Source organism: Oncorhynchus mykiss, chromosome 17 (genome assembly GCF_013265735.2).
Source record: "Oncorhynchus mykiss isolate Arlee chromosome 17, USDA_OmykA_1.1, whole genome shotgun sequence".
Lineage (NCBI taxonomy): Eukaryota > Metazoa > Chordata > Actinopteri > Salmoniformes > Salmonidae > Oncorhynchus > Oncorhynchus mykiss.
Genome location: NC_048581.1, coordinates 32,627,498 through 32,639,969, shown reverse-complemented (window position 1 = coordinate 32,639,969; position 12,472 = coordinate 32,627,498).

Here is a 12,472-nt window from a genome sequence, read left to right as displayed (position 1 = left end):
TGTACACCTGGCGACCGTGTCAGTGTGCACTGAGCCCAGCCAACCACAGGAATCGCTAGTGCGTGATGGGACAAGTACGTCCCTCCCGGACAAACCTTCCCCTAACCCAGACGACACTGGGATAAATGTGCACCATCCCATAGGTCTCCCGGTCGCGGCCGGCTGTGACAGAGTCTGGACTCAAACCCAGAATCTCTAGTGGCACAGCTAGCACTGTGATGCAGTGCCTTAGACCAATGCGTCACTCGGGAGGCTGCCCTGAAGTTAGTTACGGCACCAAACTGCAGTCAGGTCAAGACCCTGGTGAGGACGACAAGCACGCAGATGAGCTTCCCTGAGACAGTTTCTGACAGTTTGTGCAGAAATTCTTCAGTTGTGCAAACCCACAGTTTCATCTGCTGTACAGGTGGCTGGTCTTAGACAATCCCGCAGCTTATGGTAGAGAAATGAACATTCATTTCTCTGGCAAAAGCTCTGGTGGAGATTCCTGCAGTCAGCATGCCCAATTGCACGATCCAAATAAACTTGAGAAATCTGTGGCATTGTGATGTGACAAAACTGCACCTTTTATAGTGCCTTTATTGACCCCAGCACAAGTTGCACCTGTGTAATGATCATGCTGTTTAATCAGCTTCTTGATATGCCACACCTGTCAGGGGGATATTCCATAATGATATTCAATAGGCTACATCTGTTGGTACATTGAGAAATGATGATGTAATTTACATTAGTATTGATTTCCGGCACCTAAAAAAATTGCACTACACCATGAACGGGAGGGGGATTGTTGTGGATGTGGGTCCCGCAAAATCATCCTGTTGTCCCGCATTTGACTATTTTAAATGTGGTCACTCAACTGCCATCAACCAATAATATTAGTATTTTCTGTGCAGAGCCATGTTGTATCTGGCACGTGTCACATATAACGTTCCACCTGAGAACAGGGATCAATCTCTGCTTCCAACCTTGTCACTGTTTCTCCCATTTGCACTTCTCCCTGACTCTTTTCATTACTGTCTGAATAAAGTGTCAAACCACCTAAAAAAATATGTTTAAAAAAAAGATCAGCATACTTCAAATTTCATCCCCCCAAAACTCAAAGTAACAAAGTTGTAAAATGTGTTAATTTAATGTTCAAGTCATCCTGAATACACCTGACCTGTATTTTTTTAATTTAATTGTCATAGGCCTAATACGCAGAATTACAGGAAATTTGCTTTAAAAACAGTCAAATGATCCTGGGAGAGGACCCCCAGTCTAGGGGTTGTGCAAGAGGGCAATGAAATTCACATAGCAAATCTCACTCAAGCTTTCTACATAAGTTGGCAGCCCTGATTTTTTGTAGCCTTGTGAAACCAGACTGACCGCTGCTCTCATGATTTGTAACAGTTCATGTGAGATCAGGCTGGTTTAATGATGCAACCATTTTGCCGATGTTCATTGGCATTCACACAACTCTGTTAAAAATGTATATTGAAGAAACAAGTTCATTGGTTTGGTCCCCTGGTTAAACACTCCAAAATGTAAGCTTCTCCAACACTGTCCGTTCCTTCCTGGCAATACATCCCAATTCTGCTTACCCTTTTTACTGCAGACCTGTGTCAAATACGTATTTATTTTCTGTTGATTACGCAAGGTGTGTTTGATTTCGTTGACTCCAGTGTGCTGGGTAAGCAAAATTACCTAAACAAACACTGATGTTTGCAGAGAGATAAGAGCTGCTGGGAATTCTGGTTTAAATGATCGATCAGTATTTATAACATAACACACACACATGCTTACAAACCAGCTAAATCGCCAAACATTCACCAGGTATTGGTGGGTAGAAAAGACTCAATCTTCTGTTTGGTCTAAGTTGATCTAAGAGGTTATATTACAAACAGACATTTTGTAGCTATCAAAAACTTGCAGTGCATTAGGAAAGTATTCAGAACCCTTCCCCGTTTCCACATTTTATTATGTTACAACCTTATTCTAAAATTGATTTGATTTTTTCCTCATCAATCTACACACAATACCTCATAATGACAAAGCAAATACAGGTTTTTAGAAACATTTGAAAATGTTAAAAAACAGAACTACCTTATTTACATAAGTATTCAGACCCTTTGCTATGAGACTCGAAATTTAGCTCAGGTGCATCCTGTTTACATTGATCATCCTTGAGATGTCTTTACAACTTGATAGGAGTCCACCTGTGGTCATTTCAATTGATTGGACAAGATTTGGAACGGCACACAAACGTTTATATAAGGTTAAACAGTTGACAGTGCATGTCAGAGAAAAAACAAAGCCCTGAGGTCGACGGATTTGTCCGTAGAGCTCAGAGACAAGATTGTGTCAAGGCAAAGATCCGGGGAAGGGTACCAAAACATTTCTGCAGCATTGAAGGTCCCCAAGAACACAGTGGAGCTGGCCGCCCAGCCAAACTGAACAATCGGGGCAGAAGGGCCTTGGTCAGGGAGGTGACAAAGTACCCGATGGTCACTCTGACAGAGCTCCAGAGTTCCTCTGTGGAGATGGGAGAACCTTCCAGAAGGACAACCATCTCTGCAGCACTCCACCAATCAGGCCTTTATGGTACAGTGGCCAGGCGGAAGCCATTCCTCAGTAAAATGCACATGACAGCCCGCTTGGAGTTTTCCAAAAAACACCTAAAGGACGCTCAGACCATGAGAAACAAGATTCTCTGGTCTGATGAAACCAAGATTGAACTCTTTGGCCTGAATGCCAATTGTCACGTCTGGAGGTAATCTGGCACCATCCCTACAGTGAAGCATGGTGGTGGCAGCATCATGCTGTGGGGATGTTTTTCAATGGCAGGGACTGGGAGACTAGTCAGGATTGAGGGAAAGATGAACAGAGAAAAGTAGCGAGAGATCCTTGATGAAAACCTGCTCCAGAGCTCTCAGAAGCTCAGACTGGGGCAAAGGTTCACCTTCCAACAGGACAACAACCCTAAGCACACAGCCAAGACAACGCAGGAATGGCTTCGGGACAAGTCTCTGAATGTCCTTGAGTGGCCCAGCCAGAGCCCGGACTTGAACCCGATCGAACATCTCTGAAGAATGGGAGAAACTCCCCAAATACAGGTGTGCCAAGTTTGGAGCGTCATACCCAAGAAGCCTCAAGGCTGTAGTCGCTGCCAAAGATGCTTCAACAAAGTACTGAGTAAAGAGTCTAAATACTTCTGTAAATGTGATATTTGATTTTTGTTTTTGCAAACAATTCTATAAACCTGTTTTTGTTTTGTCATTATGGGATATTGTGTGTAGATTGATGAGGGGAAAATTATTTTAGAATAAGGCTGTAATGTAACAAAATGTAGAAAAAGTCAAGGGGTCTGAATACATCCCGAATGCACTGTATATACAAAAGTATGTGGACCCCCCTTGAAATTAGTGGATTCGGGCATTTCGCCACACCTATTTTTCACAGGTGTATAAAATCAAGAACACAGCCATGCAATCTCCTTAGACAAACATTGGCAAGGGAATGGCCTTACTGAAGAGCTCAGTGACTTTCAACATGACACCGTCATAGAATGGCACCTTTCCAACAAGTCAATTCGTCAAATTTCTGCCCTGCTACAGCTGCCCCGATCAACTGTAAGTGCTGTTATTGTGAAGTGGAAATGTCTAGGACAACAACGGCTCAGCCACCAAGTGGTAGGCCACACAAGCTCACAGAAAGGGACCGCTGAGTGCTGAAGTGCGCAGCGAGTAAAAATTGGCTGTCCTTGGTTGCAACACTTACTAAGAGTTCAAACTGCCTCTTGAAGTAATGCCAGCACAATAACTGTTAGTCGGGAGCTTCATGAAATGGGTTTCCATGGCCAAGCAGCCGCAAACAAGCCGATGATTACCATGCGCAATGTCAAAAACGTCAGCTGGAGAGGTGTAAAGCTCACCGCCACTGGACTCTGGAGCAGTGGAAACGCGTTCTCTGGGGTGATGAATCACGCTTCACCATCTGGCAGTCCGGCGAATGAATCTGGGTTGGGCAGATGCCAGGAAAACGTTACCTGCCTCAATGCATAGTGCCAACTGTAAAGTTTGGCGGAGGAAGAATAATGGTCTGGGGCTGTTTTCATGGTTTGAGCTAGGCCCCTTAGTTACAGTGAAGGGAAATCTTAACGCTAAAGCATACAATGATGTTCTAGATGATTCTGTGCTTCCAACACAGGAGTTTGGTGGCGCCTTAATTGGGGGAAACGGGCTTGTGGTAATGACTGGAGCGCAATAGGTGGAATGGTATGAAATACATCAAACACATCGTTTCCATGTGTTTAATGCCATTCCATTTATATTTATTTTGTCCCCCTACACAAGGCGATCACGACACGCAGGTTAAAATATCAAAACAAACTCTGAACCAGTGACAATAATTTGGGGACAAGTCGAAAAGCATTAAACATGTATGGCAATTTAGCTAGTTAGCTTGCTGTTGATAGCTAATTTGTCCTGGGATATAAACATTGAGTTGTTATTTTACCTGAAATGCACAAGGTCTTCTACTCCGACAGTTAATCCACACATAAAACGACCAACCGAATCATTTCTAGTCATCTCTCCTCCGTCCAGGATTTTTCATCTTTGAACTTATATGGTGATTGGCATCTACACTTTTACCACGACAACCGGCAAAACATTTAGTCTTTCAATCACCCACGTGGGTATAACCAATGAGGAGAACGCACGTGGGTACCTGCTTCTATAAACCGAGGAGATTGGAGAGGCAGGACTTTCAGCGCGATCTGCGTCAGAAATAGAAAGGAGGGGCCTCCCGGGTGGCGCAGTGGTTAAGGGCGCTGTACTGCAGCGCCAGCTGTGCCATCAGAGTCCCTGGGTTTGCGCCCAGGCTCTGTCGTAACCGGCCGCGACCGGGAGGTCCGTGGGGCGACGCACAATTGGCCTAGCGTCGCCCGGGTTAGGGAGGGCTTGGTCGGTAGGGGTGTCCTTGTCTCATCGCGCACCAGCGACTCCTGTGGCGGGCTGGGCGCAGTGTGCGCTAACCAAGGTGGCCATGTGCACAGTGTTTCCTCCGACACATTGGTGCGGCTGGCTTCCGGGTTGGATGCGTGCTGTGTTAAGAAGCAGTGCGGCTTGGTTGGGTTGTGTATCGGAGGACGCATGACTTTCAACCTTCGTCTCTCCCGAGCCCGTACGGGAGTTGTAGCGATGAGACAAGATAGTAGCTACTACAACAATTGGATACCACGAAATTGGGGAGAAAAAGGGGTAAAATTCAAAAAAAAAAAAAAAAAAAGAAATAGAAAGGAGTTCTGTTTTAGCCCTTGGCATCGCAGACGCTCGTTGGCGCGCGCGAGCAGTGTGGGTGCAATAATTGAATAACATTGATTTCTACATTTATTTTGTGACGCTCGCGCACGCGACGTGTCCGGTCTGATCAGCATGTAAGGCAAAAAAAAATTGACAAAAGAGTAGAGGGCATGAGAAGACCTCACCAACCATTTCCCACACCCTTTCATTTCTTATCTGTCTGTATCCACATGATGTGGCTAGTGTGTGTTGTGGGAGGAGACAATAGGAGACAAATAATATGACAAGGCATAAGAGGAGAACAAATGATAGGCAGAAAGAGAGACTGACTTTGTCACGTTCTGACCATCGTTCGTGTGTGTTTTCCTTGTTTTAGTGTTGGTCAGGACGTGAACTGGGTGGGCATTCTATGTTGGATGTCTTGTTTGTCTATTTCTATGTCCGGCCTGATATGGTTCTCAATCAGAGGCAGGTGTTAGTCATTGTCTCTGATTGGGAACCATATTTAGGTAGCCTGGGTTTCACTGTGTGTTTGTGGGTGATTGTCCTTAGTGTTAGTTTGCACCAGTTTAGGCTGTTTCGGTTTTCATTACGTTTATTATTTTGCACTGTTTGTATTTGGATTCATGTTGCTATAGTCACAATAAACATGGATCGCAATCTACACGCCGCATTTTGGTCCGACTCTCCTTCACACCTAGAAGACCGTTACAGAATCACCCACCACAACAGGACCAAGCGGTGTGGTAATGGGCAAAGGAAAAAGCAGCAGCAGGAGCAGCGCGAGGAGGTATGGACATGGGAGGACGAATTAGACGGTAAAGGACCTTGGGCTCAGCCAGGAGAGTATCGCCGCCCCAAGGAAGAACGGGAGGCGGCGAAAGCGGAGAGGCGTTGGTACGAGGAGGCAGCGCGGCGTCGTGGATGGAAGCCCGGGAGTCAGCCCCAAAAATTTCTTGGGGGGGGGCTAACAGGGAGTATGGCTACGCCAGGTAGGAGACCTGAGCCAACTTCCTGTGGTTACCGGGGGGCTAGAGAGACCGGGCAGGCACCGTGTTATGCTGTGGAGCGCACGGTGTCCCCAGTGCGGGTGCACAGCCCGGTGCGGTACATTCCAGCTCCGCGTATCGGCCGGGCTAGAGTGGGCATCGAGCCAAGTGCCATGAAGCCGGCTCTACGCATCTGGTCTCCAGTGCGTCTCCTTGGGCCGGCTTACATGGCACCAGCCTTGCGCACGGTGTCCCCGGTTCGCCTGCATAGCCCAGTGCGGGCTATTCCACCTCTCCGCACTGGCAGGGCGACCGGGACCATTCAACCGGGTAAGGTTGGACAGGCTCGGTGCTCAAGAGCTCCAGTGCGCCTGCACGGCCCGGTCTATCCGTCACCACCTCCACACCCCAGCCCTCCGGTGGCAGCTCCCCGTACCAGGCTGTCTCTCCGGCCCATCCGTCCAGAGCCTCCCGCCTGTCCGGCGCCTCTGCCGGAGCCTCCCGCCTGTCCGGCGCCTCTGCCGGAGCCTCCCGCCTGTCCGGCGCCTCTGCCGGAGCCTCCCGCCTGTCCGGCGCCTCTGCCGGAGCCTCCCGCCTGTCCGGCGCCTCTGCCGGAGCCTCCCGCCTGTCCGGCGCCTCTGCCGGAGCCTCCCGCCTGTCCGGCGCCTCTGCCGGAGCCTCCCGCCTGTCCGGCGCCTCTGCCGGAGCTTCCCGTCTGCCCGGCGCCTCTGCCGGAGCTTCCCGTCTGCCCGGCGCCTCTGCCGGAGCTTCCCGTCTGCCCGGCGCCATCGGAGCTTCCCGTCTGCCCAACGCCGCCAGTGCCGCCCGTCTGCCCAGCGCCGCCAGTGCCGCCCGTCTGCCCAGTGCCGCCCGTCTGCCCAGCGCCGCCAGTGCCGCCCGTCTGCCCAGCGCCGCCAGTGCCGCCCGTCTGCCCAGCGCCGCCAGCGCCGCCCGTCTGCCCAGCGCCGCCAGCGCCGCCCGTCTGCCAGGAGCCGCCAGCGCCGCCCGTCTGCCAGGGGCCGCCAGTGCCGCCAGTCAGCCAGGGGCCGCCAGTGCCGCCAGTCAGCCAGGGGCCGCCAGTGCCGCCAGTCAGCCAGGGGCCGCCAGTGCCGCCAGTCAGCCAGGGGCCGCCAGTGCCGTCAGTCAGCCCAGCGCCAGCGCCGCCAGTCAACCAGGGGCCGCCAGAGCTGCCAGTCTGCAAGGAGCTACCAGTCTGCAAGGAGCCGCCAGAGCTGCCTGTCTGCAGGATGCCGCCAAAGCTGCTAGTCTGCAAGGAGCCGCCAGAGCTGCTAGTCTGCAAGGAGCCGCCAGAGCTGCCAGTTAGCATGGAGCAGCCAGGGCCGCCAGTCAGCATGGAGCAGCCAGGGCCGCCAGTCAGCATGGAGCAGCCAGGGCCGCCAGTCAGCATGGAGCAGCCAGGGCCGCCAGTCAGCATGGAGCAGCCAGGGCCACCAGTCAGCATGGAGCAGCCAGGGCCGCCAGTCAGCATGGAGCAGCCAGGGCCGCCAGTCAGCATGGAGCAGCCAGATCTGCCAGTCGACCAGACTCTTCCAGATCTGCCAGTCGACCAGACTCTTCCAGATCTGCCAGTCGACCAGACTCTTCCAGATCTGCCAGTCGACCAGACTCTTCCAGATCTGCCAGTCGACCAGACTCTTCCAGATCTGCCAGTCGACCAGACTCTTCCAGATCTGCCAGTCGACCAGACTCTTCCAGATCTGCCAGTCGACCAGACTCTTCCAGATCTGCCAGTCGACCAGACTCTTCCAGATCTGCCAGTCGACCAGACTCTTCCAGATCTGCCAGTCGATCAGACTCTTCCAGATCTGCCAGTCGGCCAGGATCTTCCAGATCTGCCAGTCGGCCAGGATCTTCCAGATCTGCCAGTCGGCCAGGATCTTCCAGATCTGCCAGTCGGCCAGGATCTGCCAGAACCGCCAGCCGGCCAGGATCTGCCAGAACCGCCAGCCAGCCAGGATCTGCCGGATCTAACTACCTGCCTGAGCTTCCTCTCAGTGCTGTGCTACCCATCAGTCCCGAGCTACTTCTGTCCCGAGCTGCCCCTCTGTCTCGAGCTGACCCTCTGTCCCGAGCTGTCATTAAGAAGGGTCACCTATCTAGGGACGCTAAGGAGGTGGACTAAAACTGTTATGGAGTGGGGTCCACGTCCAGCGCCAGAGCCGCCACCGCGGACAGATGCCCACCCACACCCTCCCCCATAGGTTTAAGTTGTGCGTCCGGAGTCCGCACCTTGGAGGGGGGGTACTGTCACGTTCTGACCATCGTTCGTGTGTGTTTTCCTTGTTTTAGTGTTGGTCAGGACGTGAACTGGGTGGGCATTCTATGTTGGATGTCTTGTTTGTCTATTTCTATGTCCGGCCTGATATGGTTCTCAATCAGAGGCAGGTGTTAGTCATTGTCTCTGATTGGGAACCATATTTAGGTAGCCTGGGTTTCACTGTGTGTTTGTGGGTGATTGTCCTTAGTGTTAGTTTGCACCAGTTTAGGCTGTTTCGGTTTTCATTACGTTTATTATTTTGCACTGTTTGTATTTGGATTCATGTTGCTATAGTCACAATAAACATGGATCGCAATCTACACGCCGCATTTTGGTCCGACTCTCCTTCACACCTAGAAGACCGTTACAGACTTAGACCTCACTAGCCACCCTTTTCCGAAGCTTTCCATTTCCCTAGTTTCAAAATTGCATGTATGGTGTGTCTTAGAAGTTGGGTCTACTAACAGTGATGTTCAGATGCACCAGTTAACCCTGCTGTGGAAAACAATTTTATGCTGTGCAACGAACAGGTAGATACCACCCAACATGCCAAAATCAATTCTCATTGTAGCACTGCTGTTAACACTGTGTGGTGAAATTATTGTAATCAAATGGAGAGACTTTTAGATTTCTTCAAAACAGTCTAACTTTATTATTTAATTACTGCAGTAATGGAGCTGGTCGGTAATCACCCCAGGAGGGGATCACTGAGAACTCAACGAGTGGATTTGAGCCACAGCATTTTATAGCAAAGTCCATCCTCCTGGATGTTCATGACAAACAACAGATGCATGGAATGGGTCACAAGGTTAAGATTTGTATGAAAGATACTCATAATTCACAGCAGGCAGTATCTCATTGTGTAGAGACCAGGGTCTGGCCATGGAGTCATCTCTCCCTGGTACCTTATAGAACAGAAACATTAACTCATGCTCTAGAATGCGGTATCACCCAAATACATTGTAAATCTTCTAGAGGCCCATCCTCAGTAGAACACACACAGATGAGCATTCTAACACCCCCTTATTCTGTTGCATAAAACAACCATTTGATGCAATAACAGCATTGTAACAATCTTGTAATTTCCACCATAAACCCCCTTTTTTGAGAATTCTCTCAATTTAAAAGAAAGTTACAAGATTTAAGAACATTAACTCACATGTAGAAAATGCATACATTCTTCATAAAACAAGAAGCATAAAAGCAATAACTCATTGCATGGGTTCCTGCATGTGACCGGCTGCTGTAGCACATGGCTCAGCCTCCTCCCAAAAAACTTAGCACTGTCTCCCATTTCAACATTCAACACATATTCTAAGCATTCTAGCAATTTCTCTGGGGAGGTCATGATTCCCAAAGACATCGTAAATCCTCTAGAGGCCCATCCTCAGTAGAACACACACAGATGAGCATTCTAACACCCCCTTATTCTGTTGCATAAAACAACCATTTGATGCAATAACAGCATTGTAACATAATCTTGTAATTTCCACCACAACTGCCTGAAGGAGCACCTGGAGACCATGAGCTCCCTCAACACCACAATATTATAAACAGACAGATGACTGATTATATTACTGTATAGACTACTAATACTGAGTGCATACATATAGCACTGTAAGTAGGGGTTATCATGATGGCATGTTCTTTCAAAGCAAACCAAGGAGCAAAGTTCAAAGCCAAGCCAACCCATTTAGCAGTTCATTATGCGTTGCTTTGTAAACGTCTAATGACTTCATGTTAATAAATACGAGTATTGACGTCTGATAATTTAAATAATGATTGTGACTATTTGCTGGTTAGGCAATATAACCTAAAACAAACATAATAGCTGAAGTGAGTACTATTGTGGAAAACAAATGTAACCCTCTGGTTACACTTCAAGAGAACCCAAATGAGGGGAAATAACAAAGCAAGCATACACTCTGAAACTTTTTTTTGTTCCAACAATCACCAAGTTCTCTTTTCTAAGAGCACTTTTTTTCTCCAACCTAGGACTCCTTTCTCTGCTGTGATGACCTTCCCACTCTGTCTGCCGAATTCTTTCTCTTTGCTCTTGTTTTCCTTAATAGGATGTCGGTGGGTGGAGCCGGGAGGGCTGTCAGCGAAATGGGACACACCTGGGTTTGGGTGTGTCCCAGGATAAATGCACCTCTTCCCCAGTCATTGAGGAGACTCTCTCCATGCAGCCACTGATCGATCTTGGTTGTGGCATTTTTGTTTGTTTGCGTTGGCACCTATCAACACCCCTCATTATCACATTTATGCACGCAACCACTCACTTACACTACTGACTACACACACCATTGTTAATTGTCTTTAGTTTACTTTAGTTAAAATATATTTTGTTATTCCTTATCTCCATGTTGTTTCCCTTTTTGTTACGAACTTTGAGCCGGTTCGTGACAAGTGGGGGCTCATCGGGGATCTTGAAGGTATTGTGTTTGGGAGAAAACGTGGAGTTAAACTCTGTAAGTGCTTTGTTTGCATTTTCTGTTACAGCTTGTTTGAGTTGTAATGTTTGGTGCCCAGTATTGGTTACCTTTGATCTATAGCCTTTTTCCCATGTTAGGCTTAGCGACGTGTTTCATTTTTGGTTGGGCATAGTTATTTTGTTTATTTTTGTGTGGTGTCTGGACTGAGCTGTGGTCTCGGAGGCACATCTGTGGCTTGGGGGAATCTGCCAGCGTGCCGGGTGGTTTATTTCCTTGCCAGCGGGCTACAGTGTGCCCACTGCAAATCTGCACGAAGACTAGGGTTGAGTTACTGTAGGATTTGGGGAAGCTCCATATATCTCATCTCTCTTCTGTGGTGCCCAGTGTGATTGTCACTTCTCTTGTGGTCCGGTCTGGTGTGTTCAGTAGAGGGGAAGAGCGAGATTTTTTGTTGTTGTATTTACCTCTGACTATGGCGTCTAATGTAGATGAGTTCATTCGCTTTCCATTAGAGGAACTGTTAGAATTATGTACTAAAGAACAGCTGTTGAAGATTGCTGAACACTACAAGGTTGGAATTAGTGATAAACGTCTAAAATTAAAACTAAAATTAAAACTATTAGGTTAATATTGAAGGCCAATCTGATGGAGAGGTATTCTTGACGTTACCACTGGGGCAGCCTCTGCTGAGGTCTCCCGTAACGTTACAATGGCCGCTCCATCTCTTTGTCCTAGTAGTCTTCTTTTTGAACAGCAGAAAGAACTGCTTCTGTTACAGCTAGAGCATAATCGTGAGAAACTGGAGCATGACGGTGTAAAATATGAAAAGGAATTGTAATTTAAACAGGATTTGGAGCGTGCTAAAATCAAAGCTGCAACAAGAGCGGCTAGAGCTGGTTAGGGAAGGAAATCTCTCAGGGGAGAGTTTGCCCTGGGAAGGTGACCCAGATTTACCTAGGGGTCGTTCCTCTTTTGGTCGTGCCCCGGACACATTTGATATTGTTGGGAACTTACGGTTGTTGCCTAAATTTAATGAGATGGACCCTGAGACATTCTTTCGTTATTTGAGTGTGCACTAATGTTGCAGCGTGTGTTGACTGGTAAAGCACAGGAAGCATATTCAGCTCTTAGTTTAAAATGGCTGTTTTACAGATTTATGAATTGGTCCCTGAAGCGTACCGCCAATGATTTAGAACTTTAAAAAATAATAATAAACAGACTCATGTTTGCGTGAGTTATCTTCACAGTTTAATCGCTGGTGTTCCGTCTCTGCAGTTGTGAATTTCCAAGAGCTGTGTGATCTGATTATGCTAGAGCAATTTAAGGACACAATCCCTGATCATATAGCCATGTACATTAACGAACAAAAATTAAAGACTGTCGCTGAAGTTGCGGTTTTGGCGGACGAGTATGTTTTGACTCAAAAGTGTCTTTGCAGAGCCCCATATTCGGAGTGAGTGGGGGCGTTAGGAGAGATTTGGGCCTCGC